Source organism: Erpetoichthys calabaricus, chromosome 4 (assembly GCF_900747795.2).
Source record: "Erpetoichthys calabaricus chromosome 4, fErpCal1.3, whole genome shotgun sequence".
NCBI classification, from domain to species: Eukaryota; Metazoa; Chordata; class Cladistia; order Polypteriformes; family Polypteridae; genus Erpetoichthys; species Erpetoichthys calabaricus.
The window spans coordinates 236,261,900-236,288,103 of record NC_041397.2 but is presented as its reverse complement, the minus strand read 5'-3'; the positions used below and the strand labels follow the sequence as shown (position 1 = coordinate 236,288,103).

Here is a 26,204-nt window from a genome sequence, read left to right as displayed (position 1 = left end):
CATTGTTAATATGTACTGGCTGCTGTTAGCAATGCAACTCCTTTATCATATTAATAAATTACAGTAAATTTCCCTGGTTATGCAGAGGCTGAATGGTCAAGATGGGGTACCACAGTGTTGGTGCAAGAAATCGTGGTATGTCCTTGATTAGGGGATCCTAGGATGCAATACTCTTTTAAAATAAAATAAAAAAAAAAAGAACAAGAAAAAAAAAATTCCTTTTTTTTTTTAACCCCAAATGTATTTCTCATACTCTCATATTTTTTTCTTAAACATTCTTCTTCATTTAAAAATGAAAAACCTTTTTTGTTTTGTTGGATATTTATGGATATCTAGTTATTGTAAAATTTCCTTATCAAAAGCAACGTAGTACAGAAACAAAGAAACAGAACAGGCATCACATTAACAGTTACTCAAGCCCAGAAAGGGGGGGGGACACTGCAATGTTGGGGTAGGAAAGAGGAGGAGCTTGTGTACTACTCTGTAACTCTAAACCCCCTGCCATTCAGTCAGTTAGAAGCCTGACTATTACAGTCAGCAGAGAGCAGGCTCAGGTTGCGGATGAAGCCAGTCAATTTTCTCATTCAGCTCATGAAAACCGCTATAATTACATTGTGCGTGCTAATACCAAAAAACACCTTAAGACCTCAATGACACTCCCAAGCAGGCAGGGAACATACATATCTAGAGTTCTGTGCAAAAACAATCACTTCTGGACTGGGCAGAAGTATCTCTCTCTTCCTGTGTTTGGAACTGGCTTATTTGGAAACATCAATAATATGTGCTTGAGTTGAAGTACCTAGCAGTTCAGTCAATGTGACATGAATGCTAATTTATCTGGGAGCTCCCTTCTAAGCAGGTCAGTCTGAAAATGGTACCACTCTTATTTCCAAATTACCAGTGTATATATTTTCCATTGGAAATACCTGTAGTTTTTATTTTTTAATCATAACTGTGAAATCCACTGGGCTACACTTTTCCTTGTTTTATATTTTCAGGCTTCAACACAAGATGAACACAATGTAATTTTAAAAATGTGCTACCCAAATTAAATGCATGTGGAATTTACACATATACAGTATATACACACACATATATGTTTTTTTAAAGACTTTGCAGAAGAAAACCATTTCAGACACATATTTGCTGCTGTTGAGCACATGATTTGGTGCTGTAGCTTGTTACCAGGCCTGAAAAACCCAGCTGTGAATATTATTTTCCATTCCATATTATATATATTACACACACATATACATACATACATACATACATACATACATATATATATATATATATATATATATATTATATATATATATAAAAAAACACACATATACATATATACACAAACATACACTGTATATACATATTGTATACACACGTTACATATACTATACTGTATGTACATACACATTCATACAGGATGTATGTATATGTTTTATATTATATATAAAATATCATGGGGCACAGAGCTTATATTGCAGATGAGTGCCCTTGGGTACTGAGAATGGAACTTAATAGGAAACGCCCCCTCTTTCCAAAACACATCAGGAAAATGGCTTCTCAGACAGGCTGGAACGAATTACAGATTTGAATTAATTGTCCTAAATTAGGAAGGTGCAGTGTGCAGACTCGCAGTCTGAACCTTGACAAGTGGCGCTGTACAGCCCCTGGCATACTGTGGTTTTGCATTGTTGTACAGTGACGTGCTACAAAATTGTCGATTAAAACCACACTTTAAAAAGAAAAAAAAAAAAAATCAAAAACTGTTGCTTGAGGGTAAGTCGACGGAAAGTACTGTTAAGACGTGTCTGAAGAGTCACTGAAATATACAATGAATGCCAGCTTCTGGTGCTAAGCTGGCAACTTGGGATGCAACAGCCAGCCGAGAAGCCAAAGTAAAAAGATTTAAAAAAATATATGTAAAATATGTAGAACATGAAGCAAACATATAAAAACTATACAAGGAGATTTTCTTATTGGTAAATTAAGTAATAACAAATTCACTTACTATATTACCTGACACTAGGAGTCACAATGTAAAACTTCATTATCAGTATTTCCATTGTTTGCAGGCTCTCAGATATGGAAATATTTGATCCATATGGATCATTCTATGCAGATGGGTTTTACTTTCTTAAGTAAAGCTCTTTGAAAGGGAAACCTTCTGAAGTTCAACAAGCAATTCCGAGCAGCACTTACACAGGATTACCAGCTGTGGCATCTATGACCTCAACAATCATTTCAAAACACAGCCTGACCATTTGAAAACTTACAAAGATAACAAGAAAACAGATTCTTCTGTGATTATCTGAAACAACTACCCTAGTGCAAACATCTCTAAATACAGAATTTATGCAAATTGTCTTGTCATGAACCTGGTAGGAAAAGAACTCTAGTGTTCTAACACTGTAGTGTTCTTTACAATATATGATAAAGTCAAATATAAGCCATAAAATGCAGAAAAACAGAGGGCCATTTCTAGCTTTTTTTGGGGGCACCCAATCCTCTTTTGTCCTCTTGTCTGTGAAGTCAGAGCCAATCACTACACCTCACCCTCAGCAATCTGTAAGACAACAAGTTGTCACTTAGCTTGCTTGTCCAGGAAACATCCTCATTACTAAGGCAAAAGAATACTAAGTATAGTCCTGGTTCATCAAGTTGTAAGACTGATAATTCCACACACAAGTCAAAACTAAACAAGGTTGTGATCAGACTGATCATTGCATTGCAACTGTCCTCTATATTTTTATCCAAATTACTCAGTAGTATGCTAAATATAAAACAAAGATTATTTTCTAAGGTTTTCACTTATCTTGAAATATCAATTCTGAATAATCTACCACTGCTTAACCAGTACAAGGACACATGAAAGCAAAGCACCTTTTGCTCAGAGCTCCCACCCTTGAATGTGCACTGAAGTTTGGCAGAACCTGACCTGTTTTCAATCAAGGCTGGACTGCACTATTAACTGGAATGTTAGGGAGTTAATGTAATCAATAAGATTTTGATCAGACTTTAACTTGCCACACTCAAGCCAACTGTTAAATTAACTAACAACATAACTCAGAGAAACAAATGCAACAAAGCAGAAAATAGGAATAGGTTGGCAAAATGGATGGCAAAGAATTGTTGGGCTATAGAAATGAAGTGCCAATAGAATAGAATACAATATTTTTATTGTCATTGTAACAAATACAATGAAATTAGGTGCAATGACCAATGAATCAGTAGATAAAGGACTCCCCATATGCTATTTTTCATGCTAAGCCTACCCAACTAGTTATTGTCAAGGGGACTCAAAAAGCAACCCTCTAGTTCTGTGCAATTGCAGAAACGTCATCTGTATGATTCTGCATTATAGTGGACTTATACCAGGTCCAGTGCTGGTTCCTTCTTCATGCCCAGTGCTGCCAAGATAAGCTACACAATGTTATAACATGAATAGATGGATGAATAGAAATAGAATATCTCATTCTGAAACTAAGTACAACAGATATAGCAATATACATACATTATATATATATATAAAAATATATGTATATATTATATATAATATATATAGATAGATACTTTATTAATCCCAAGGGGAAATTCACAATTATATGTGAATAATATATATTATATATATATATTATATATATACAGTGGAACCTCGGTTTGCGAGTAACTTGGTTTACGAGTGTTTTGCAAGACGAGCAAAAATTTTTAATAATTTTCACTTGATAAACGAGTGAGGTCTTGCAGTACGAGTAGTTTTTCTGCTGAGCGTTATGTGATCACAACTGAGCTGATGGTTCTTCTCTCTCTCTCACTGCGGGATTGTGGGCAATCGTCTCCTATTCTCCGTCTGAGTCGGCGTGCCTCACTCATATAGTCAACGAGCGTATAGTGTTTACTACAGCATTAGCATTGTGACTGTGTGTGCGCGCATGTGTGTGAGTGTGTGTGTGTGTGTGTGCACGCGCGCGCTTGTGTGGGGGTGTGTGTGCGCGCAAGCGCGTGTGTGCTGTGACGTGCGAGTCCCCGTCTTGCACCCTAAAACACGAAGCTGAGTCTCAGTACTTTAGCAACACAAGCTTTATTCAGCTTGAAACAGCAACAGCGCGGTTATTTATACACAGACACAGCAATCAGGCAGGGCCATGCACATTTATAATGTTCCTTGTATCACCCATTGACGGCAGGCGCTTATAGCATGTCTGCGATCTTTTCGGATTCGCTTTTACGGAGAACTGCTAAAGCACTGGGAGACTGCGATTGCTTTGGGACGCTCTTCCGTGTGTCGTCCCGTTGGGTGCAATCCCACAAGAGTTTAGAAACTCACTCACAGCAGCCATGATTCTTTTCAAAGGTAAAGTGCAAGTTAATTTGTTTTATGTATTTTTAATTTATATTTTGTATTAATCATTTTTATATGAATAGTTTTGGGTTGTGGAACAAATCATCTGAGTTTCCATTATTTCTTATGGAGAAATTCACTTTGATATATGAGTGCTTTGGACTACGAGCACATTTCCGGAACGAATTATGCTCGCAAACCGAGGATCCACTGTGTGTTTATATATACATATATATACACATACATCCATCCATCCATCCATCCATTTTCCAACCCGCTGAATCCGAACACAGGGTCACGGGGGTCTGCTGGAGCCAATCCCAGCCAACACAGGGCACAAGGCAGGAACCAATCCCGGGCAGGGTGCCAACCCACCGCAGACATACATACATACATACATACATATATTATATATATACATACATATACACACATACATATCTATCTATATATCCAATAGGGGGCTTCGCTCACCAACCCCCCTGGCCTGCGCTATGCGTCAACAACTTTGTGTCTCTGCCGCTTGCATATGTGGATTTCACTTTCACCAAACAACAAATCTTTTAATTCTCGTGAATACGCCTCTTCTTTGGGAAGACACACTACTTTTCCCTGATGGCAACACGAATTAGACGATCTACAAGTCTCCGACTTAAAGTTTAAATCCGAACAATATATTAGATCTCTTTTTGCTGTTCCATTATTTCACCAAGTAATAATTTCTGTTTGTGCTAATGCGAACTTAACTATAAATTTTTTTTTGAGACTTTAGAATTTTCATACTATCATTATTTCTAACCTGCTCTGAATGTGTATTGCACCAACGTTTTTGAATTCTTTATGTCTTTCTACTTTGTCATCTACTTCTTATCTATTATTTCCGGCCCCGGGTGTAGTTAAATCTCTTGGGACAAAGTCTCGTCTCACGGAACATGAAAGTATCTCTCTGAAAAAGTCATGTCTTGTCCCAGGCTAAAAAGTCTTCTCTCATCCCGGGATTTTTTTATTATAATAGAGAGATTTTTTTGTTGGTGAAAGAATCACTTTTTTAAATATTAAATATTACAAAAACTCACAGAATGACCAGACTCGTTTAAAAAATATTATAGGACTACCTGGGACAAATATGCACAGGTCTTAATTCCAAGTGACTTTCACTTTGGAATATCACTTTAAACGGCATTTAATAACAAAAATTAAAAACTACATTGTCAATATGCTTTAATTTTATATTAACGAAAATAGAAATAATGAAATTAGTGTTGTAAATATTGAACAGTTTAATTAAAGTTTCCTTCACTACATTCAACAAAATGTTGTTTTTCTGATTCTTAAAAAAATAAATTAATTAAATTTATTTTTCTTTGCTTCCTTAACCAAAATACTTTGTATTGTCTGGCATCATGTTTTGATAAATTAGTATGACTAAAATAAAATGTTATTAGAATGAAATAAAAGCATTTATTTCTTTTGCAGCAACAATTATTTTTATACATTCATTCTGTTTGTGGACCACCTTAAATTTAATGCAGGCCCATGGTTTCTTATTAGATAGATATATATATATATATATATATATATATATATATATATATATTTTAAATATACAAAGTGGAAAATCCAGGCAGTGAAGCACTGGTTGGCACTACTCCCTTACAGCTCCAAGAGGTAGGAGCTCCATGTTCTCCCTGGGCCAACACAGGATTTCCTTTCACAATGCCAAAATTTACAGACTGGGTTGAAGACTTTAAATTTGGCATGTATGACTAAGTAAGTGTGGGCGGTGTGTATAATAGGTAAAGGGTTGGCAAACAATATCAGGTTGGTTCCTAACATGTGATGCTTCTGCAATAAGCTCAAAATCTGAAAGGGTACAGAAAATTAATGAGCGGCCATTTTAATCTTTAATTTGTAAATAACCTCACCTCAGGTAACTGAATATTTACACTGTCCAGACCCAACATTGTTTTTAAGTAAGAAGAATTAGTGCATAATATACTTCATAAATATACTGTACCTACACATTCAAATTGAAAGCAGGTTCTTACCAATTGTTCTCACAGCATACTGTAAGATGTTAAAACGATCTTATAACACATCTGCTCCACTGGCCACACCCAGGTCACTTTATCTAACCGGGATTAGCAGACATCTCCAATTAACTATTCACTCTAATGCAGGCAGGGGTAAATAAAATGTGTTGCGTTGCTATTGTAACAGGGGAAATTTCAAATTTTGAATTTTAACACAGTGCAAAACATTCACTTGAGCAAAGTAGTGACAAACAAAATAGGGGAAACCTAAGTATGTAATAAAAGGTCTGGGTGCAGAAATATCAAATAATAGCATTAAACATAGACGTAAAGGCCAATTTTGGCATCTAAGGGGAGAAGGGGCGAATTCAGAATATGGTATAAGACTGGGCACACGAAAATATCATATGGTACACGACTTGAGTCATTTGGTTGTATTTTGCACTTCTGGTGACAGACCATTAGGTAAACAAAAGTCAAAATGTGTAATATATTAATTTATATCAGATTGTGATTCAGACTACGAATGCCGTGAATGTAATTACCCCGATCTACATTCTGTCAAATAAACGAACCACACGCCGTGGCGCAACGTTAGTGGCTTCGCCTCTAGCGCTGACGTCCGAGGTTCAATTCCCGAGAGGGAGTGCAGTAGAGTGTGTACGCCTGATGAGCCTAGAATTAGGGCGAAACACGTGTTGCATACTCTTTGCATTATTTGACAGTAAACTATTTCAACCATTCTATGATCTGCTTCTCACAACTGAGGGCATCGTGACGGATGTTAGCCGACTTGCTGACCAACCACAAGCGTTACCTGGTAGGTAACCACCCATACAATCAGATTGTGATTCAGACTACGAATGCCGTGAATGTAATTACCCCGATCTACATGCTGTCAAATAAACGAACCACACGGCGTGGCGCAACGTTAGGGGCTTCGCCTCTAGCGCTGACGTCCGAGGTTCGATTCCCGAGAGGAAGTGCAGTAGAGTGTGTACGCCTGATGAGCCCAGAATTAGGGTGAAACACGTGTCGCGTACTCTTTGCATTATTTGACAGTAAACAATTTCAACCATTCTATGATCTGCTTCTCACAACTGAGGGCATCGTGGCGGATGTTAGCCGACTTGCTGACCAACCACAAGCGTTACCTGGTAGGTAACCACCCATACATTCAGACTGTGATTCAGACTACGAATGTCGTGAATATATATATATATATATATATATATATATATATTGAAAGCTCAGGAATAAAAACTACTTTATGATTCATTTTTCTCCCTTTGTGGATCTCCAGTTGCAAATATGCAAACCGTATCACAGACCTTCTCTTCCATATATTATTATTATATAGGGTGAGTCAAAATTATGTTAACACTAATGGATTATTTTTATCTTGACCACACCTTTCCAGGTCGATGGATAGGTGGTAGTGGACCATAACCATGGCCTCCACACTCCCCTGATTTGACACCCTGTGATTTCTGGTTATGAGGAATGGGTAAGGAGCATGTATATAGCAGGAAAATTCGTGATATCAATGACCTGAGGGACAGAATACGGACTGTGGTATCATCTATTACCCATGAAATGTGTGTCAGGGCTTTAAATGGTACTGTTGCTCATTGTTTTTTTTGTGTTGTACATGATGGCGAACAGGTTGAGACATTCCTGTAAATCTTGTACATATGAAGTATGCTTTGTGAATAAATTGTTTTCACCACTCAAATGGTAACATAATTTTGACTTCACATATACACATTATATTATATATATATATATACACACACACACATATACATATACACACACACACACATATATATATACATATATATATATACACACACACACACATATGTATATACATATATATATATACACACACACACACACATATGTATATACATATATATACACACACACACACACACACACACACACACACACACATATACGTATTATATATCCTCTTTAATAAAATCCCTGTGTGCGTCCATGTGTGTGTGTCTTCTGGCGAAGTGCGCATGCGCAGGGCACGGTGCGATGCTTCAAAGGCCACCTGACGTGTCACACAAGACAGAGAGGGCGGGACCTATAAAATATTGCGCGGCCGATCCAATCGGATTTCGGTAAATGAGGTAAGACCTAAAACATAACGCACGAAAAATCCAATCGGGTACTGAGATGCAAAGAGGTGGGATTAGTGTTTGTTGTTGTGCGAGTGTTCACTCTGAGGATGTCAGATTTGTGATTAACAAACTTGGTCTGGTAAAGTGTTTTCCTAAATATACGAATTTTCATGATATTACAATAGGATGACTCTTAAAAGTAGATTTATTTTCGCGCACATCAAATCCGTTGCTGGGGAGACGCCATACATACAATAATCAGCTGCACGCCAGCACAGATTAAAATACTTGCTGGAGAGACGTATTACTGTGAGAGAAAATTAAAGACACACAATACAGTGACGCATATTACAGCCACATACAAGCCAGTATTACTGTAACAGAAAATAGATGGTCCTTTGCCATTTAATATAGACTGTTCCTACTAATGTTTATGCACTACTATTCTAGTGCCCGTTATTGCGTTATTGTAACGGGCTTAATGTCTAGTATATTATATATATATATATATATATATATATATATATATATATATATATATATATATATATATATATATATACACACACACAGTCATGGCCGAAATTATCGGCACCCCTGGAATTTTACTTGAAAATGCATCATGCAGAAAATTGTTGCAATTACAAATGTTTTGGTATACACATGTTTATTTCCTTTATGTACATTGGAACAACACAAAAAAAACAGAGAAAAAAAAAGCCAAATCTGACATCACTTCACACAAAACTCAAAAACTGGGCTGGACAAAATTATTGGCACCTTTTACTTAATATTTAGTTGCACGCCCTTTGGAAAAAATAACTGAAATCAAGCGCTTCCTATAACCATCAACAAGCTTGTTACACCTCTCAACTGGAATTTCCGACCACTCTTCTTTTGCAAACTGCTCAAGGTTTCTCAGATTTGAAGGGCGCCTTCTCCCAACAGCAATTTTGAGATCTCTCCATAAGTGTTCAATCGGATTTAGATCCGGACTCATTGCTGGCCACTTCAGAACTCTCCAGCACCTTGTCTTCAACCATTTCTGAGTGCTTTCAGAGGTATGTTTGGGGTCATTGTCCTGCTGGAACACCCATGACCTCTGACACAGACCTAGCTTTCTGACACTGGGCCCTACATTGCGCCCCAATATCTTTTGGTAGTCTTCAGATTTCATGATGCCTTGCACACAGTCAAGGCATCCAGTGCCAGAGGCAGCAAAACATCCCCAAAACATTTTAGAACCTCCACCATGTTTGACTGTAGGTACTGTGTTCTTTTCTTCGTAGGCCTCATTCCGTTTTCTGTAAACAGTAGAATGATGAGCTTTACCAAAAAGCTCTACCTTGGTCTCATCTGTCCACAAGACGTTTGCCCAGAAGGATTTTGGCTTACTCATGTAAATTTTGGAAAACTCCAGTCTGGCTTTTTTATGTTTCTGTGTCAGCAGTGGGGTCCTCCTGGCTCTCCTGCCATAGTGTTTCATTTCATTCAGATGTCGACGGATAGTTTGAGCTGACACTGTTGCACCCTGAGTCTGCAGAACAGCTTGAATATGTTTTGAAGTTGATTGGGGTTGTTTATCCACCATTCGGACTATCCTCCGTTGCAGTCTTTTATCAATTTTTCTCTTTCGTCCACGTCCAGGGAGATTAGCTACAGTGCCATGTGTTGTGAAATTCTTGATTATGTTGCGCACAGTGGACAAAGGAACATGAAGATCTCTGGAGATGGACTTGTAGCCTTGAGATTGTTGATATTTTTCCACAAGTTTTGTTCTCAAGTCCTCAGACAATTCTCTGCTCTTCTTTCTGTTCTCCATGCTTAGTGTGGCACACTCAGACACACAACAGAAAGGTTGAGTCAACTTTTCTCCATGTTAACTGGCTTCAGGTGTGATTGCTATATTGCCAGCACCTGTTTCTTGCCACAGGTGAGTTCAAATGAGCATCATATGCTTGAAATAAAACGATTTACCCACAATTTTGAACGGGTGCCAATAATTTTGTCCGGCCCATTTTTAGAGTTCTGTGTGACATGATGGCAGATTTGGCTTTTTTTCTCTGTTTTTTTGTGTTGTTCCAATGCACATAAAGGAAATAAACATGTATACAGTGATCCTTCGCTATATCGCGCTTCGCCTTTCGCGGCTTCACTCCATCGCGGATTTTATATGTAAGCATATTTAAATATATATCGCAGATTTTTTGCTGGGTCGCGGATTTCTGCGGACAATGGGTCTTTTAATTTCTGGTACATGCTTCCTCAGTTGGTTTGCCCAGTTGATTTCATACAAGGGACGCTATTGGCAGATGGCTGAGAAGCTAGATTGCTTACTTTTCTCTCTCTCTTGCGCTGAGTTTCTCTGATCCTGACGTATGGGGATTGAGCAGGGGGGCTGTTCGCACACCTAGACGATACGGACGCTCGTCTAAAAATGCTGAAAGATTATCTTCACGTTGCTATCTTTGGTGCAGCTGCTTCCTGAAATGACATGCTGCACTGTGCTTCGCATACTTAAAAGCTCGAAGGGCACGTATTGATTTTTGACTGAAAAACAAACTCTGTCTCTCTCTAACTCTCTCTCCCTGTTCCTGACAGAGGGGGTGTGAGCTGCCGCCTTCAACAGCTTTGTGCCGCGGTGCTTCGCATACTTAAAAGCCAAACAGCCCTATTGATTTGTTTGCTAGAGATTGTTTTCTCTATCTATGTGACATTCTGTGCTCCTGACACGCACTCCTTTGAAGAGGAAGATATGTTTGCATTCTTTTAATTGTGAGACAGAACTGTCATCTCTGTCTTGTCATGGAGCACAGTTTAAACTTTTGAAAAAGAGACAAATGTTTGTTTACAGTGTTTGAATAACGTTCCTGTCTCTCTACAACCTCCTGTGTTTCTGCACAAATCTGTGACCCAAGCATGACAATATAAAAATAACCATATAAACATATGGTTTCTACTTCGCGGATTTTCTTATTTCGCGGGTGGCTCTGGAACGCAACCCCCGCGATGGAGGAGGGATTACTGTATACAAACACATTTGTAATTTCAATACTTTTCTGGGAGAAATGGTGCATTTTCTGGGAAAATTCCAGGGGTGACGATAATTTCGGCTATGACTGTATATATATATATATATATATATATATAAATAAATAAAAGGAAATCCTGGAATGGAAAGCAAATGCAAGGCTACGATACGTGATAATCTCGAAAGACATTTAAAAGACCCGCGAGACCAAGGAGACTTGCCACGGTGTGTCTCGCGGGGACTGTAAACATGAGACTTGGTGCTAAGAGATTGTCCCAGGGCCGTAGCAAAAAGGACAGAGGCTGTACAGGCTTTAAAAAGATCGAAGGGTAGCACGACGGCAGCTACCCCAAACGAACGCGAGCAGCGTTATACATCCTGCAAGAAAGGATTCAAACACGCCTGGGGCCAGAAATAAAAGACAGGTTTTGCTTTTACTAAGTCATGCGAGACCAGGCAGTGAGCCATCATTTAAAACAAGTCAACAGACCTCTAATCTAGCAGTTGTTGGATTGCTTTTGGCAGGCAAGCATCATGTGCTCGGAGCTCTTAAAACAACGACATGCGACAGGCAGAAGAGGCAGCTAGCAAGCAGCAAAAAGAGAGCAAATGATCCAAAGGCATATCCTTAGCGTACGTTCAGCCACAACACCCTTCACAACACGAGCAGTATTATACGTCTGGGAAGAAAGAGATGTAAACACGAGCGGGGCAGGAAATAAAGAAACAAGTATTGTTTTTACAAAAGGTTTTAAAGTAAATGTGAAAATAATGCATATGAAACAATTCACAAGAAAATAATCTCTTTAAATTGCAGATTGCCTGCCTAAGGTAAAGTCATCCCTGATAAATGGGGACGTGGGAATGAGGGGTTCTTTCATCGGATTAGCGCGATTTCAGATGTTGAATGGCAAAATGGGGGAGGCAGCTTGATGAATGAGGTCTCCAGGACTTAAAACAAATCCAAATCATATTATGTGATATCATCTAATGTGAAATTCTACTCCGTACTTCTAGAATTTTTATTTTTATATTGTATTGAGGATTTATTCTGTTCTATGTATTGTACGGCTCAGAATTAAAAGACAATGAGTAAAATGACAAACTAGAACTTCATAAAGATGTTTACAAACGTTGACGCTAAACACATGCAGAGCAGGTTAAAGACTATGAAACAAGTGAAATTAGAAAGGTTAAAAAAAAAAATTTAAAAAAAAAGAGAAAGTTAAAGGATATGAAAGTAGGAAAATTATAAAATATAAAAAAAGAAAGTAAAGATCGCAGTAGCGCAAACAAACTGCCTCATTTAACTATGCACCAGTCTAACTTTGGTTTTGCACAATAATTACTACACTATTGCACCATAACACTTAATTCTACTTTATTCACATAATTTTACTTATTTATTATGTTCTACTATACTGTTATCTTTCAATCTATGACTTTTTGTTAATTTAACTGATATTCTTCTAACTTTGCACAGTTTTTGATAAGCAGATCAGGATGCATTTCACTGCGTGTTGTCCTGTATAACTATGCATGTGACAAATAAAGAATCTTGAGAATTTCAAAAACGGAGTTTACCGCACATGCATTTATTGGTTACTTTGTTAGTGTGTATATATTTATCTGTCTGCTTATTTAAAAAGCTACATTTACCCCAGGAGTCAAAAACGTTCTGTCTAGCCCTTGCACAAAAACCTAGACAAAAGCTGAGGTATCACCTTGGTAACCCCATGTACTTTTGGTACTGTGAGAGGAAAATAGCACAACTTTAAAGACAGAAGTCCAATGCAGAACTCTACTTACTTTTTTACTTTGTAAAAAAAATTATTAACTGCTGTTGACGTAGATCGTCTTGTCTGTGCTGAAATTCCAAACAGAGAAACCTGTCCTGACCTCATTAAAAAGACTCAGCATATTGGGACTCGCAAGATTACATATATTGCTTTACCAGACGTTCTGAAATAAAAGTGAAACTAATGAAATAGCAACAATTCAAAGAAAAAAAAAAATCTTAAAAGTGTATCAGGAAAACCAAACACGGGGGTTGGCGAGCGAAGCGAGCAGGGGGCGAAGCCCCCTAGTATGTATAATCTTACTTCTATTTATTATTTATTTATGTTCATTTATTTTATTTCTATTTATGTTATGTATGTTAATTGTATTTAATTGTATGTTTTTTTCTTCTTTTATTGTAAAGCACTTTGGCCACAGCATTCCTATGTTGTTTTAAATGTGCTATATAAATAAACTGACATTGACATATAATAATAATGATAAAATCCTGGGAACAGACAAGACTTTTTAGCCTGGGACGAAATGTGACTTTCAGAGAGATACTTTCTCGTCCCGCGAGACAAGACTTTCTGCCAAGAGATTTAACCATGCCTGGGGCCGGAAATAAAAGACAAAGAGTAGATGACAAAGTAGAACGTTATAAAGAATTCAAAAACGTTGCCGTGATTCATTATCTCAAACCTGCTCTGCATGTGCAAGTATGAAAATTCGAAAGTCTCAAAAAAATGATTGTAAAAATCTCATTAGTACAAACAAACAAATTATTACTCGGTGAAATAACGGAACAACGAAAAGAGATCGAACTTTAACTCGGAGACTTGTAGACTGTCTAATTCGTGCTGCCATCAGCAAAAAGCAGTGTTTCTTTCAAATGAAGTGACGTACAGTGGTGTGAAAAACTATTTGCCCCCTTCCTGATTTCTTATTCTTTTGCATGTTTGTCACACAAAATGTTTCTGATCATCAAACACATTTAACCATTAGTCAAATATAACACAAGTAAACACAAAATGCAGTTTGTAAATGGTGGTTTTTATTATTTAGGGAGAAAAAAAAATCCAAACCTACATGGCCCTGTGTGAAAAAGTAATTGCCCCCTGAACCTAATAACTGGTTGGGCCACCCTTAGCAGCAATAACTGCAATCAAGCGTTTGCGATAACTTGCAATGAGTCTATTACAGCGCTCTGGAGGAATTTTGGCCCACTCATCTTTGCAAAATTGTTGTAATTCAGCTTTATTTGAGGGTTTTCTAGCATGAACCGCCTTTTTAAGGTCATGCCATAGCATCTCAATTGGATTCAGGTCAGGACTTTGACTAGGCTACTCCAAAGTCTTCATTTTGTTTTTCTTCAGCCATTCAGAGGTGGATTTGCTGGTGTGTTTTGGGTCATTGTCCTGTTGCAGCACCCAAGATCGCTTCAGCTTGAGTTGACGAACAGATGGCCGGACATTCTCCTTCAGGATTTTTTGGTAGACAGTAGAATTCATGGTTCCACCTATCACAGCAAGCCTTCCAGGTCCTGAAGCAGCAAAACAACCCCAGACCATCACACTACCACCACCATATTTTACTGTTGGTATGATGTTCTTTTTCTGAAATGCTGTGTTCCTTTTACGCCAGATGTAACGGGACATTTGCCTTCCAAAAAGTTCAACTTTTGTCTCATCAGTCCACAAGGTATTTTCCCAAAAGTCTTGGCAATCATTGAGATGTTTCTTAGCAAAATTGAGACGAGCCCTAATGTTCTTTTTGCTTAACAGTGGTTTGCGTCTTGGAAATCTGCCATGCAGGCCGTTTTTGCCCAGTCTCTTTCTTATGGTGGAGTCGTGAACGCTGACCTTAATTGAGGCAAGTGAGGCCTGCAGTTCTTTAGACGTTGTCCTGGGGTCTTTTGTGACCTCTCGGATGAGTCGTCTCTGCGCTCTTGGGGTAATTTTGGTCGGCCGGCCACTCCTGGGAAGGTTCACCACTGTTCCATGTTTTTGCCATTTGTGGATAATGGCTCTCACTGTGGTTCGCTGGAGTCCCAAAGCTTTAGAAATGGCTTTATAACCTTTACCAGACTGATAGATCTCAATTACTTCTGTTCTCATTTGTTCCTGAATTTCTTTGGATCTTGGCATGATGTCTAGCTTTTGAGGTGCTTTTGGTCTACTTCTCTGTGTCAGGCAGCTCCTATTTAAGTGATTTCTTGATTGAAACAGGTGTGGCAGTAATCAGGCCTGGGGGTGGCTACGGAAATTGAACTCAGGTGTGATACACCACAGTTAGGTTATTTTTTTAACAAGGGGGCAATTACTTTTTCACACAGGGCCATGTAGGTTTGGATTTTTTTTCTCCCTAAATAATAAAAACCATCATTTAAAAACTGCATTTTGTGTTTACTTGTGTTATATTTGACTAATGGTTAAATGTGTTTGATGATCAGAAACATTTTGTGTGACAAACATGCAAAAGAATAAGAAATCAGGAAGGGGGCAAATAGTTTTTCACACCACTGTATCTGCAAGAATTAGTAAATTTGTTGTTTGGTGAAAATGACATCCACTTGCATTAGCAGCAGAGACGTGAAGTGGCTGGTGCGTAGCGCAGGCCAGGGAGGTTGGCAAGCAAAGCCCCCTAGTGTGTATATATATATATATATATATATATATATATATATATAAATCACACACCCCCATACAGGGTTGTCCATGATCCCAAAATCTCGGACACAACCATACGAACACTTAGTTCAAAAGGCCTATTATTCAAAACATTACATTTGCAGACTTTCTTCAAAAACAATTATTTCTCCCTTTCCTTCTTCTACTACTTCCAGGCAAGAGTGAGGTGAGGCAGCTCCTTTTTACGGTAGACTGGGAGTACTTCTGGTGCCTGAACTCAGCAACCAGGAAGCATTTCCTGGTCAGGTGGAACCACCATAAAGCAAGGGACTCCCATCACGGCAAGCTACAGGGCTGCCCTTCAGTACTACATTTTCCATGTAGCCGGACTGGTGTTTAAAAGAACAAAGAAAAAAAAAACAAAAACTAGGAGCTATGCCACAGGAGCACTGTCACCTACCATAATGTGGGGGAAAAAAACAGGAGCTATGCCACAGGAGCACTGTCACCTACCATACTCTGGGAACAACTGCTCCTTACAGGCCATCTCTACCCATTATATTATTATTCTAACTGGGGAAGAAAATAGGAAACATCTCATCCAGATTGCACATCCATCCTGAGCATCATTCCAAAACGGCCTCCCGGTCGGTCTAGTCATTCCGTTACGTCTATCACTATTTTATACATTACATAAAGAGAGAGAGAGAGAGAGAGAGAATCTAACAATCTGCATATTACTTTACTTCATTACAGTCACCGCATTATCACTAGATGACAACACTAAATTGTGTAAGGAAAGAGGCGAAATGGATGCATGAGTGTTAGCATGCCAAAGATTAACTAACGTTTAATCCGAAGTAAATTGTTGCCTTGCTACCAGTACTTGACCCACAGTAATTTTGTGACTGACCAACAAAGTTAAATAAATGTTGGTAAAACTATTTAACTACACGTTATTTACAAAGCAGTTTTTCATTCAGAATATATTGGGTGGGGGGGAGCAAGCGCTTTCCTGGTGATGTCTGCAAAGTGGGCACGCGAGCGTTCTGCTTTTCCAATCCTTCACGGTACTAAACTCCGCGGCAGGCTCCCGAGACGACTTGGCTGCAGCTCCAAGCCTTCAGACAGCACATCTCTGCACAAAGCCAAGCAGCTGCGGAGCGCACTCACAAAGGGCTCATTGAGAACGAGCCGACGGCGCATTTTTTTTTTTGGCCACTCTCAACGAGCCTTAAGCTTTGCACAAATAATTCTTTCGAGTCAAATTATGTTTACCTGGACCGAGACCTCATTATCAGTACTTCGCTCACTGGCCATGCAGCGCTCGCTCAACTAAACACGCATACAATCGCGCGTGCATGTGTGCAACAGCGCGCATTCGTGCTGTGGGCGGGAACTGTGGACTGAGTGCGTGCCGGTATAGCGGAGGCGTCGTCCAGAACGTGCTTCGAGACGCATCACTTCAGAAGGGCAATTACGTATAGTACAGGCAATAAAGCCGACGCTTGGCACTTTAGGAAACAGACGCTATTACTCCTGAGCTTGGTAAGGTAAAAAGTAAAACAAAAATTCCGAATAGAAACATAAATGTGATCTGGACTTTTTATAATGCACGCATGCTTGGAGCAACTTGTTAAATGTAACAATTCCAACATGTCTTCAGCTGTGAACATATTTAACATGTAAAACATCACAGTTGCGATTAATTTGGAAAGCTTTTCTCACCTCACACAATACAGTTTATATTTTGTTGAAGATATGGTGTGTAGTAGTAGATAGCATAGCCGACATAAATAACACAAAATAAAATATCACTGGCGCCAACACTTAGCATTTATACAACAAGACGGTCTCTCAGCATAAAATAAACAAGTAAAAAGGAAATTGTGTGTCAAAATATTTAATAATGACCATATTTTTTAATTTTTTTTTATTCTGCACGGCAGTTGCACTGCAAGTTTGAGTGCACTGCATGGCACTGTTCAGACCATGTCAGGAACAACTAAAGCAAATGGCAGTTTCTGCCAGTAAACTACACATTTATTGAAAATGCCATTCCGCTCACAAAGGTTTACCTTTTGCCAAAGTACACAATAATTTGCTAGTTTTACAAGGAAAGAAAATAGCTGCAATGAAAGCCATGATTTTTCCCATTTATACTGAGCGAACTGTCCAGCATTTAAACAAACAGTGTTCATTTATTTTTATAAGTTCAGCAATATAAAAGCAATCACCAAACTGCAAAATTCTTATTCAAGTACACTTTGGTAATAATGCCACATTTTTTCCTCTTTTTTACTATACACTTTGGAATTTCAAAAAACTAAGAGTGTGGGTCTCAGTCCTCGTTCTTGTACTGTCTATGTGGAGAATGCATGTTCATTTTTTTTCTCTATTAACTATGATTTTCTTCCCAAGGTGCGCAAGTTTGGTTGACTGGAAAATATGTAAATGGACCTGGTATGAGTAACATGCCTTGAGAGAGATGCCATGTGGAAGGTTGTTTTTTTTCATTGAGCCAGATATTGCTGCGAGTCTCAAAATGAATACAGGAATGTTGGGGCATTATTTGGGATGAATGCAGATGTGTTAAGTTAGTTGCATTTTTAGTTTTTGGTGGCTAAGGGTGGATATACATTTTGCATAAGCCTGTTGCCAAGTGAAAGTAACAAAGTCAAAAGTCTGATAAGTCACTTAAGCAAAACGAAAGTCGTATTGATTTTGATGTGCCATGATAGCAAATGTGCCATACATACCCTCATTCCACATACAAATTGAAATTTCGATAAAGTTAGATTTGCAGTTATATATAAAATAATCACTTTGAAATTCATGTCACTGTGTTTGGACCTAGGATTCAATTCCTAGGTGGGAAGCCTTATGTGTAGATTCTTCATATGTCCCACATTTCTTCCTAGGTTGGTGCCTGGCTTGCTCCCAAAGCTCCCTTAATAAACTCCACATGTCCTCCAACAAACACTAAAAAATAGGTTCATAAAATGGATTGATGGAAAAATCCAGACAATTATCCTGAAGTAAATTACATTTTCCTCCCATCCTCTAAAATGACTTTGGGGCACAAGAAGGTAAAATAGGTCTTTAATTATTGCGGGTAATGGCAAAAATACATAAAAAGGATCTATCAGTTTTATAGTACCACCTTGGGTGTATGTGCATTTCAAATGCCATCTCGTAAAAAAATAATGTTCTCAGCAATTTTTCCTAAGAGTTTTTTTTTTTTAAACTGTGTGAGAAGAAATACAGTACCTAAACATATTCAAGAAAGACAAATTATACTTGTAGGCATTTGCATTGCCATTGGAACTGGGGAAGTTTCATATTGGCTTATTCAAATGAATACCTTTTCAAAAAAAAGGATTGGGCAGAGTCTAAGTGTCTATTTTAAATACTTTTTGTAAACTCTCAGAATTTATACATCCATCATTTGTATTTGCTTCATCCAATTCAGGACCTTGAATGCTAGAGCCTAACTTTTTGAATGTTTACTGCAGTGCACATTCACATGCATTCATTTAGAATTGCCTACCAAAAACACAAGTCTCTGGGATGTGGGAGGGAAAAAAAAAAAAAAGTGTATCCAGAGAACAAGACAAGCAAACAGAGGATGAATATGCAAACTTCACATATACAGTAGTCAGGCCTGGGATAAATTGGAACAACAGAACAAAGTATATGCTATATATTATTTTTATTTATTTATTTTTACGAATCTTAAAATCTAAAGCTAAACGCCAATGTCTGGTATTATATTCACACCAAACAACTATGAATTTTATGTGCCTAACCACTACTTTAAGCACTCATTCAGTGCACAATTTAACATGAGTGACTGAGGGGCACAGCTAATAGCAATATCACAATTTTTTAAAGACTTCCATGGCAGTGACTGGCATCAGAATCTACCAGTAGAAAAACAAGGGTGCTCTGCAACATAATGTTGCTTTTACAGAAGTAGCAGTGGTAGACAGCACTGATTGGTTTAAAGCTTTCAAATTCAACTCATAATGCTGGGACTACATTTGTATATTATTACCTTTTTAGGGTGGTTTAGCAACAGCTGTGATGTATTGTAATGTGTGCATTGTGACAAATGCACCATACAGCAATTTTGGAAGTAAATGTAACCATTATCCATTAAAGAAAACAAACTAGTGACAGTCACTCATGTAAAATGTTAACCACTATTGCAGGAGCACTGCTTACCGAAATGGAACCAATCTTCCTAGGTGTAATATTATGAAGTTTATGTCTAGTTGCACGTATGCTTAAAAAATGGATAGCAATCTGGCCAGATATTTGCGAAACATTTTATTAGTGGTTCTGTCACATGTACAGAGTATTAAATTCTTACTTGCTTGTTCAACCATCATGCAACATGTTGCCACTCACATTATGTTTTTCACAATTTGCTAATATTACTTCTAACTGCCCCAAACAGTACGGAGTGAAATATTAATAACAAAAATAATAATAAGCAACACTGTATTTGAAAACAATGACATAATGACTTGGAAAACAAATTAAACCATTAAATAAAGTAAGACATCTAGTTACAACTGGTACATCTCAAGCGATGACATTTAACTGGTCTAGAAGCTGGGTAGCCCACAATGCATTTAGCTTTTATACCTATCTAAAAGTTGATTGACTATTGGTGTTTTTTCATTGCATTGTTAATTGATAAAAAAAAAAAAATCTTAAGTATTTACAATTTATGAAACTTAAGCTTAGGCATGGCACACACAACTAACAATTCTTCTTCTTCTTCTTTTGGCTGCTCCCGTTAGGGGTTGCCACAGCAGATCATCTCCGTATATTGATTTGGCAAAATGTAACACCGGATGCCCTTCCTGATGTAACCCTCCCCATTTATCCGGGCTTGGGACCGGCATGAAGAAACACATTGGTTTGTGCATCCCCTATGGCTGGGTTGCACACGCAACTAACAATATACATCACAAAATACTGAGGCCAAAAGAAGAAACCTTTCATTACATTACTTTCTTCTTATAGTTCAAGAATCCATCCATCCATCCATTTTCCAACCCGTTGAATCCGAACACAGGGTCACGGGGGTCTGCCGGAGCCAATCCCAGCCAACACAGGGCACAAGGCAGGAAACAATCCTGGGCAGGGTGCCAACCCACCGCAGGACACACACAAACACACCCACACACCAAGCACACACTAGGGCCAATTTAGAATCGCCAATCCACCTAACCTACATGTCTTTGGACTGTGGGAGGAAACCGGAGCGCCCGGAGGAAACCCACGCAGACACGGGGAGAACATGCAAACTCCACGCAGGGAGGACCCGGGAAGCGAACCCAGGTCCCCAGATCACCCAACTGCGAGGCAGCTGCGCTACCATGCCGCCCGTTCAAGAATTACTTTACAAACATAATTATTCAAATATCTATTGTCAGTATATTCATAAATGATTGGTCTTGGAGTTTTATTTAACTATTTGTGGAAAAGGAAAAAAAACAAAATTCATCTGCAATAGCTTGGAATATCTGCTGAAGCAGTTTCAGATATCACTGTCACTTAGAACCAAATGACATGACCACTTTTCCTGCTCAAAAATCTCAAAATACAAGATGAATGAAAGGATACTTTAATTATTGCATCATTATAAGTTTCCTGACTGAAGCCAATGATTGGGCTGTATAGTGTCATAATCAGAAGGACAAAAAGCCCATGTAGGTTGTAGGACGCATCTGACCATCAATTGTAAAAAGTATAGTATATACCAAATATTAGTGAAATTAAACCTGTAAAACAACCCAGACATGAACAATTCTCATCCTCACATTACCTTACATCCAAGCAGTACAGTCTTTTTGGAGCCTGTGCATATATCCTTAGCACATCTACTGAAACCATTTTCACAAAATGTAGTTTAAAAAACAAACTTTTAGGCATTGGTTTGAAAATACTAGCAACAACTTCAGCTAGGGTACTATTATAAAAATGTCTTTATTGCCAAAATATACAACATGCCATGAAGTCAGCAGTAAATGCTTTGCTGTAATTAAAACCTTCATTGTAAATCAATTCAATAATGCTGTGAATTTTAAAACAATACAATATACCATCTTTTCTGTTCAGTGTATTATATTATGAAAATCATGATTTTAATTAACATTAAAAGTAAGAGCTGTATTGGACTCTGCATGAGCAAAGGTCTTTCTGTTGTGATGAAAACCTTTTGATAGTAGGTTGGAAGTAAATGGATAAAAGACTAATTCTTATCCCCACCTCACAAAAAAAAAAAAAAAAAAAAACCTCATGGGTCAGATGTGCATTTATGAAGTGTGTAGTGGGCCAAGCAACTGAAATACTCTTTAATTAAAAATTGGTTTAAAGGAAAAAAAAAAACCTTCTAGGGCAGATGGACAAAAATAACCCTCACCATTGGAGTATCCCCAAAGGGCATTTAAATTTAGCTTAAACTTAGTGGGACTTCTAGTATCTAGATTTTAAATCTCTAACACTAGCAAGGTTCAACTGCTCTGAAAAATCATTGCAATAAATTACAGAAAAATCTTAAGGTTAATGTTGAGCCTTTACACAGCGCTTCTATTTTGCCTGGCCTTTTGAGAAAAGTTGTTACATCACAATGGGGAAAAATGAAGACTGGTCAAACAGGTAGTCTGTGGACCTAGAATACACAGGGAAGTTTGAACCAGAAGTATATCAACAATATACTAAATTATTATTTGGTAACTCACTACAAGTAAAGATAGTTTCAGATAATATTTATATAAAAAAAAAAAAAATAAAAAAAAGATGTACTCAAAACATGCCTGGCTGCAAACAATTGAATTGTTACTTTTCTAATGCTTTTGTGACATTAAAGTCTTGTGGCTAAATTGGGGTGCAAACTAAAGCCTAATGCATGCAAATATTTCACCCCAGAATCTCACCTACAGCACATGAATGGACTTGATCTGGCTTTGTAACAATCAGTCACAGCGTTTTGAACAAATCTGCTTTATTGATGTTACCACAAATGGCATCACCTAAACTCTGAAATACAAGCTAAAATTCAGCAGATTGTCTCAGTATGAAATGTCAGACACTACGAGATTAAAACCAACTTTAGAAAAAAAAAAAACAATTCATTTTGGCTGTTTTATGACAATATGATACATGTTCTAGTAATATCTTTATACAATATATTAATCTATTAAATCTCTAAACATATGCCTTTACCCCAGCTATCCATTTTAATCTGTTTTTTTTAATTAAAGGGGAGTCAGTACAGTCTATTCTGATGGTATCAAGTGTATGGTAGAAACCTGTTCTGAAAGGAGCACTAGTAATTCAAAGTGTTAATACTGACACACACCCACACTGGGCTAAGTCAGGCAAAGATGCCAAAAACCTAAAATTCACATCTTTGTAATGTGGAAGAAAAATCACAATGACTCGTAAAGAAAGCATATACTCCATGCAAACAATGATTATGCCTGAAATTGAAATTGGATCCCTAAAACTAATAGGAAGCACCACTAATCAGTATGCCACCATAAAAATGCAGTTTTCTGTCCACCACACACACACATTATATATATATATATATATATATATGCACACACAGAAGACCATTGCTCTTGTCATACAAGTGTGTTATAAAAAAAAAAAAAAACAATCAGAATAAACTGAATACATTAAGTGGATAGCTTACCGGTACTGAACTTCACACCAGTCTATCCTTCATGTATGTCTCTTATTTGCTTAGAATAATATTTATGTTTCCTGACACAAATAGAATCTGGTGCAGTGGGAGAAACTAAAATTATAGTGCAGATCTCCACAGATGGGATCAACAGGAAACTTTCACTGCACTGCATTACACTCCGTCTCCACTCCCATCCATAGTATAAAATCATGCCATAATGAATAAAGTATAAGAGAGCAAATGATCCATAACAGATTAATTCAAATATTTTCATCACTGGTTCATAAAATCTTAAAGATTAAAGAGTAAATTTCTTTAAAATACACTGGTAAGGTCAGTATTGTACATGATAAAAAGGGATGTTCATAATTTCCTGTTTTTTCCTCCCATTTTGTGAATTCCAGTATGGCTCCAAACGTATCCCTACAGCACTGAATACTTCGCAAGAAGCACCTCCAAAGGGGTGTACATAAAGATTAATTAATATATATATATATATATATATATATATATATATATATATATATATATATATATATATATATATATATACACACACACACACACACACAGTAGGCTATGCATACCTCATATAGTTAGAGCTCAGGATTGGATCTGAACCCAAGAACCTGGAGATTTGAGATGACCGTAACACCTTTAGTGTTTGTGCAATGCACATTTCAATTTTTATAAATGATATACTGTATATCAGGCCATTAGTTCATTCTTAACGTGATCAGCATTAATTTAAACACTTTGCTTGATTATTTATCCTCCCGTCCATTCAAAATTATATTATTTATATATATATATATATCTTACAAGGGGGCAAAATGATTTCTACAGACCTAGACACTGAAAAAAATGTAAATATGAGACTCCATGCATGGTCGTTCATTCAAAGCTTACTAAAGTAGTCAGACGTGGAAAAAATCCACTGTTTTGTTGCCCAATGGCACAAATCAGTACAGAAGATGCACACATATACTACCACACTGTTAAATTCTACACTTTCCAAAGCGGGGTCATAACAGTAACTTCATGGCAAACCTAGTCCACAACGTTTTTTTTTTTTTTGTTTTTTTTTTGCAGCTGAATACGCAACTGCAATATATTAACAAAACCTTCAGATGAAGTACACAACTGCGTCATTAATGATCATAGTAGAGTAAATGACCCATATCAGATCAGCTAAATCCCACCGTCTTCACAGTGAAGTACAAAAACGGGTCTCGAACTGTGTTTTGGAATGATAGAAGGACGTTTTGTTTATTCTCTAAAATGCATTTCCTTATACTGGTAGAAATAATTCTATTAAATATCTGAAAATTAAGACAGAACATATAACGTGGATGCAGTGTTTTTGCTAACTTGGCTCTTAGATCTTAAATGTTGTAGATCTAAAACCGAATCAGCTCCACACGGCTCGCTTATTAGATAACGTGACCTGGTCATACCGGAACCGCAATATGTTTTGGACACCTTTTTTAATCACAGTTAAAGGCGCCGATCTGTGCATAAACTCAGGCCAAAACGCATCACAATATGGGGGAATCTTTCCCACCATCAAGCAGCAAATAAAACAGACCGCACTGGGGCAGCGGGGGGTTTGCTGTCTCGCTTTTAGTCAACAAAAATGGATTGCAAAGGCGACTTACCAAAACTTATATCTCCAGTCCGTTCTAGTGTTCCGGTTATACTGGTAAATCCCAAAAAGTATGTGTAATTTTTCTTTTTTTGTCCAGTGTTGGAAATCGTCGTTGAAAACAATTTGAAAGCTGAAAGCCCCGAGCTCTCCTCTCCACGCCGAATGGGCTTTTTTGGATGACTGAACTCTAAAACAATTCCTTCTTTTGGTGTTTTGCTGGACCCTCCCACTCCAGAGACAGGGGGAGGTCGCCAAACTGGGAAAGAGCTTAACAGATAAAAAGCTCACACATATATGACATTTTAAAAGTATGGTATCTTGGTGAATTAAAATGAAATGACGAGAGTTTCAGGGAAGAACGATCTCTGAAATCGATCGAAGCAATTGCGTTTTTCGAGTACATGAGTGCAGCTTCCACCTATTTCCTTATTTGGTACGACTCGTTCCAGACCCTCTTCTATTCATCGCAAAGTCCCGTCTGCAGCTGCAGTGTTAGAGGCTATCCTTTCTCCTCGTGAGATGTGCTTCTTTCCACTCTTCTCCTCCCTCCTTCCCCATTTAGTGAAATCTGACCCTCCGTTAGCGCCCCAGTGAAATCAGAGCGGACTACTCCATCCCAACTAAGTACCCAATAAGATCAATTCCTTACACTCACAATCCGTTTTGTCTTAACTCCTATTCCAATAAAATATGGTCAGAGTAAATGTTCCGTCTTCCATGAGCAACTCTGTGCTTCATGCATCTTCTACTAAAGAATACTTCACGAGTTAATCTGCGGCTGCCTTCTAAGATTGGATCAGCTTCTTACGAAGATTTCACAAGTAGAAACTATACTTGTGCCATTTTTTTCTATATACAGTTGATAAGAACTGCGTTCCTGTAAATTTATATT

At 37.8% G+C, this 26,204-nt stretch overlaps 1 protein-coding gene across 2 annotated transcripts in view; it reads right to left on the bottom strand.

Moving 5' to 3' along the window:
* Nucleotides 1-25,761, bottom strand: part of boc (BOC cell adhesion associated, oncogene regulated) — a 74,129-nt gene extending 48,368 nt beyond the window's left edge. Inside the window, exon 1 of one of the 2 annotated variants that reach the window (XM_028800460.2) lies at nucleotides 25,323-25,761. The gene's annotated coding sequence lies outside the window, so the exon portion shown is untranslated. The remainder of the gene's footprint in view (nucleotides 1-25,322) is intronic. The other variant, XM_028800458.2, reaches the window with a different exon arrangement.
* Between the last annotated feature and the right edge of the window lie 443 nt (nucleotides 25,762-26,204).